The sequence below is a fragment of the Schistocerca cancellata genome, chromosome 3 (genome assembly GCF_023864275.1).
Source record: "Schistocerca cancellata isolate TAMUIC-IGC-003103 chromosome 3, iqSchCanc2.1, whole genome shotgun sequence".
NCBI classification, from domain to species: Eukaryota; Metazoa; Arthropoda; class Insecta; order Orthoptera; family Acrididae; genus Schistocerca; species Schistocerca cancellata.
In genome coordinates this window covers 413,342,411-413,347,410 of record NC_064628.1, presented here as the reverse complement: position 1 = coordinate 413,347,410, position 5,000 = coordinate 413,342,411, and the positions used below count along the sequence as shown (strand labels likewise).

Sequence of the window (5,000 nt, the reverse complement as noted above, 5' to 3'; positions counted from 1 at the left end):
AGAAGCCGCCTGTCCCTCTAAGAAGAAAAGTAATCGCTGACAGCACGAAGGATGTCACGCGACTAGTTAGCAGGCTAGAGTCTCGTTCGTTATCGGAATTAACCAGACAAATCGCTCCACCAACTAAGAACGGCCATGCACCACCACCCACCGAATCAAGAAAGAGCTATCAATCTGTCAATCCTTCCGGTGTCCGGGCCTGGTGAGGTTTCCCGTGTTGAGTCAAATTAAGCCGCAGGCTCCACTCCTGGTGGTGCCCTTCCGTCAATTCCTTTAAGTTTCAGCTTTGCAACCATACTTCCCCCGGAACCCAAAAGCTTTGGTTTCCCGGAGGCTGCCCGCCGAGTCATCGGAGGAACTGCGGCGGATCGCTGGCTGGCATCGTTTATGGTTAGAACTAGGGCGGTATCTGATCGCCTTCGAACCTCTAACTTTCGTTCTTGATTAATGAAAACATACTTGGCAAATGCTTTCGCTTCTGTTCGTCTTGCGACGATCCAAGAATTTCACCTCTAACGTCGCAATACGAATGCCCCCGCCTGTCCCTATTAATCATTACCTCGGGTTCCGAAAACCAACAAAATAGAACCGAGGTCCTATTCCATTATTCCATGCACACAGTATTCAGGCGGGCTTGCCTGCTTTAAGCACTCTAATTTGTTCAAAGTAAACGTGCCGGCCCACCCAGACACTCAATAAAGAGCACCTTGGTAGGATTTCAACGGGGTCCGCCTCGGGACGCACGAACACGCACGAGGCGGTCGCACGCCTTCGGCTCGCCCCACCGGCAGGACGTCCCACGATACATGCCAGTTAAACACCGACGGGCGGTGAACCAACAGCGTGGGACACAAATCCAACTACGAGCTTTTTAACCGCAACAACTTTAATATACGCTATTGGAGCTGGAATTACCGCGGCTGCTGGCACCAGACTTGCCCTCCAATAGATACTCGTTAAAGGATTTAAAGTGTACTCATTCCGATTACGGGGCCTCGGATGAGTCCCGTATCGTTATTTTTCGTCACTACCTCCCCGTGCCGGGAGTGGGTAATTTGCGCGCCTGCTGCCTTCCTTGGATGTGGTAGCCGTTTCTCAGGCTCCCTCTCCGGAATCGAACCCTGATTCCCCGTTACCCGTTACAACCATGGTAGGCGCAGAACCTACCATCGACAGTTGATAAGGCAGACATTTGAAAGATGCGTCGCCGGTACGAGGACCGTGCGATCAGCCCAAAGTTATTCAGAGTCACCAAGGCAAACGGACCGGACGAGCCGACCGATTGGTTTTGATCTAATAAAAGCGTCCCTTCCATCTCTGGTCGGGACTCTGTTTGCATGTATTAGCTCTAGAATTACCACAGTTATCCAAGTAACGTGGGTACGATCTAAGGAACCATAACTGATTTAATGAGCCATTCGCGGTTTCACCTTAATGCGGCTTGTACTGAGACATGCATGGCTTAATCTTTGAGACAAGCATATGACTACTGGCAGGATCAACCAGGGAGCTGCGTCAACTAGAGCTGAGCAGCCGGCCGCCCGGGAGTGTGTCCCAGGGGCCCGCGCGAACACGCAAGCGTCCGCTCAATTATTCTGCAAACAGGAGGAGGCTGAGCTCCCCTGCACAATACACCTCGAAACCCTCTCAGGTCCCGGCGGCGCGCAGCGCCGTCCTAAGTACTTGGTCGGGTTCGAGAGAGGCGCAATCGCCCGGAGTTAGGCGAGTAGACGCTTTAGGTGCGACCACCCGTGCTCCCAACTGAGCTTGCCGCTGCCGACAGAGGCCCGGGAGCGTGCTGTCGTGGCATTGCCGGCGGGAGACAACACGCGCCACCTACGGTGACCGGCAGCTCCAACGCCAGCGCCACAGAAGGGCAAAGGCCCCACGTGGGTGCCGAAGCGAACTCTCCCAGCACAGCGCACGTGCCAACACGTCTGCACAACTGCGATACAAACCACCAGCGAGAACCGCTGGGGCGACCGAGCAGCAGACGGCGTCGCGGCGCCGAGTGCCGGGCGGCGGCGCATCCTCAACGCACACAGTCCTCAGTCGGACCAGCACACTGCAGATGTCCACCGCGCTTCGCACCGGGCCCGCGAGGACCCACTTTGGCCGCCCGGCGCCGCGCGCAGGGTGCCCCGGCGCGCAGCTGCGCCGCCTGCCGCGTCCGTCGGCCGGCGCGCCTGCCACTGGGCGCCCCCACCAGCCGGCTGTAGCGCGTGCGCCCACGCACCGCGCGGCCAGCACGCCGGGCGGCCCCCCCTCACCGGCCGGGGACGGTCCCACCCAGCCACCGCCGCGTATCGCTTCACACACAGATTTGCCCTTACTGATTTACCTCCAGCAACAACTACCGCACCACAATGGGTTTACCAGTTGTTCATTTGCGTAACGTCACCAGCAAACGTAGACGTCCATCCCACTTTGCAAATGCAACGATTATTGCATACCTGTCTGTTAGGTGTCACGACACACTACGTCTGCCCACATACACGCAACAAAATGTGCACGACTAGAGAACACGTGGGAGGTGGCCCCCCTACGTATGCGATGTCCATTACGAGACCGACTGTCAACCAGCATCTGTACCATGTCGCAGATGTGGAACGCGGTGCACCATGCTATCACACTGTGTGAGAAGAGACGACTACGTTTGAATACACGCGCCACTACATCAACAGACGGCTCATGCTGATCGCCATCCAGGGCGTCCGTTACTCCCACACGTCTCTATGGCGTACCACACTGCAATGTAGCTGTTATGGGGAGACGGCACGTGGCTGAGTGCACAACATTTGGACCGTATGGTTCGCTGTTGTTGGGCGCAGTCGTTGTACGGTCACACATGTGCCACAGCGTATCATTCAGTACATACGGACCTATGTGCAGTACAATGTGAGGGTTAAGCTTACGACATCAGCGGACAGTGGACACAGGCCGTACCACGACGTAGACTGAGCGCTTCGACATGCGAATGCCAGTGAACAGCTGCGAAGGGCATTGAACACGCAAGCACCTGAACGACCAGCGTGCGAAGGCAGGGGGGAGGGGGGGGGGCCATGTACATCCTGCAGTCGTCCACATTACAGTGTACAGCGGGAGCATGTAAAAAGTAAGCAACACTTGCGAAGTGTTGAACATGAAACGATACACAAGAGGGTGGGCGGTGCGAGTAGCGAACTATATTCAGAGGGTTGTGGTTAGACAACACTAGATTAATGTAACGTGTCATATGCCAATTACAGAGCAGGTTAAGGCACAACGTGGGTTAGGTTAAGGCACAACGTGGGTTAGGTTAAGGCACAACGTGGGTTAGGTTAAGGCACAACGTGGGTTAGGTTAAGGCACAACGTGGGTTAGGTTAAGGCACAACGTGGGTTAGGTTAAGGCACAACGTGGGTTAGGTTAAGGCACAACGTGGGTTAGGTTAAGGCACAACGTGGGTTAGGTTAAGGCACAACGTGGGTTAGGTTAAGGCACAACGTGGGTTAGGTTAAGGCACAACGTGGGTTAGGTTAAGGCACAACGTGGGTTAGGTTAAGGCACAACGTGGGTTAGGTTAAGGCACAACGTGGGTTAGGTTAAGGCACAACGTGGGTTAGGTTAAGGCACAACGTGGGTTAGGTTAAGGCACAACGTGGGTTAGGTTAAGGCACAACGTGGGTTAGGTTAAGGCACAACGTGGGTTAGGTTAAGGCACAACGTGGGTTAGGTTAAGGCACAACGTGGGTTAGGTTAAGGCACAACGTGGGTTAGGTTAAGGCACAACTTGGGTTAGGTTAAGGCACAACTTGGGTTAGGTTAAGGCACAACTTGGGTTAGGTTAAGGCACAACTTGGGTTAGGTTAAGGCACAACTTGGGTTAGGTTAAGGCACAACTTGGGTTAGGTTAAGGCACAACTTGGGTTAGGTTAAGGCACAAATTGCGTTACATTGCGGTACAAATTGCGTTACATTGCGTTACGAATTTGGTTAGGTTAAGGTGCAAAATGGGTTGGATTACAGTACACAACGTGGTAAGAGAGTGTGTTGGGGGGGGGGGGCCCGAGGTTCGTTGGTAGTGATCATTGTAAGTGAATGTCTGAGGCAGCTTCAGTATGTCACAGCAGTTATGTCTCGTCAGGATGCGCTTATGCGCTTTTCGCTCGTGACTGGAGGCGCGCCGCGTCTGTGGTTGCGGCAAGGGAGCGGCAGACCTGTGTGATTCATTCCTGCCATTGTTTCTGTGCCGTAACAGGAGGCAGTGTGGTGGTGTTGGGTGCACCCCTGTGTAGGACATGTGTGGGTGTTGGTGGCTTATCTGAGCAATTGTGGATGTCGGACGGGTGGGATATTCTATTTTATAATTGGACCCCCTGGTGTGGTTATCATAGTGTGGATGGTGTACTGTGGCGGAGAGGATGCACCGGACGTTGGTCCATGCTGGTGCTTACATATTGTATCTGTGTCTGTTACAGGCAGAGAGTAATGTGTGATAGAGTGTCTCGCTGAGGTGTGGTTCATATTGTGTGCACAGACTTACAGCATGTATAGGGACAGCGGGAATTTGGCATATTGGATATAACTCTTCATGAAACGCAAGATATAGGGGTGGATTGCAACGTACGAGTGTGGGAAGAGTCCGCCGTTCATCCGCTTGGGTTGCGATTTGGGCGGGGCACGTGCGGGTGCGGGTGGAGTGATTGTCGGTTGACTACTTCGTGCGACGCAGGCACTGGCGTTGGGGCTCCTGTCGTGGACAGATGGTGCAGGCTTTGTGGGTGGCGTCGGAAAATGGGCACTGTGGGACCTAGCGACGTCGTAGTCGGCGTGGCGTCTCATAGATGGCGGTATCGTCGGTGCAGCAGGTCATGTTGCGGGAGACTTGCAGAGTGCGGTATTTTGTTTTTGTGGTGCGCGCGACATGGTGGACGTAGTGTCTTCCGATTCGCGTAGATGGGGCTATTGCATGTGGTTTCGTCACATTGTCATAGATGGCGATGCTGTGGTTTGGCAGT

The 5,000-nt window shown here is 54.4% G+C and overlaps 1 non-coding gene across 1 annotated transcript in view; it reads right to left on the bottom strand.

The window, feature by feature from the left end:
- The window catches only part of LOC126178785 (small subunit ribosomal RNA), a 1,909-nt gene extending 400 nt beyond the window's left edge, over positions 1-1,509 (bottom strand). Inside the window, exon 1 of the ribosomal RNA XR_007536641.1 lies at positions 1-1,509. This exon is cut by the window's left edge and continues 400 nt beyond it. This is a non-coding gene — a ribosomal RNA (small subunit ribosomal RNA).
- Positions 1,510-5,000: the final 3,491 nt, after the last annotated feature.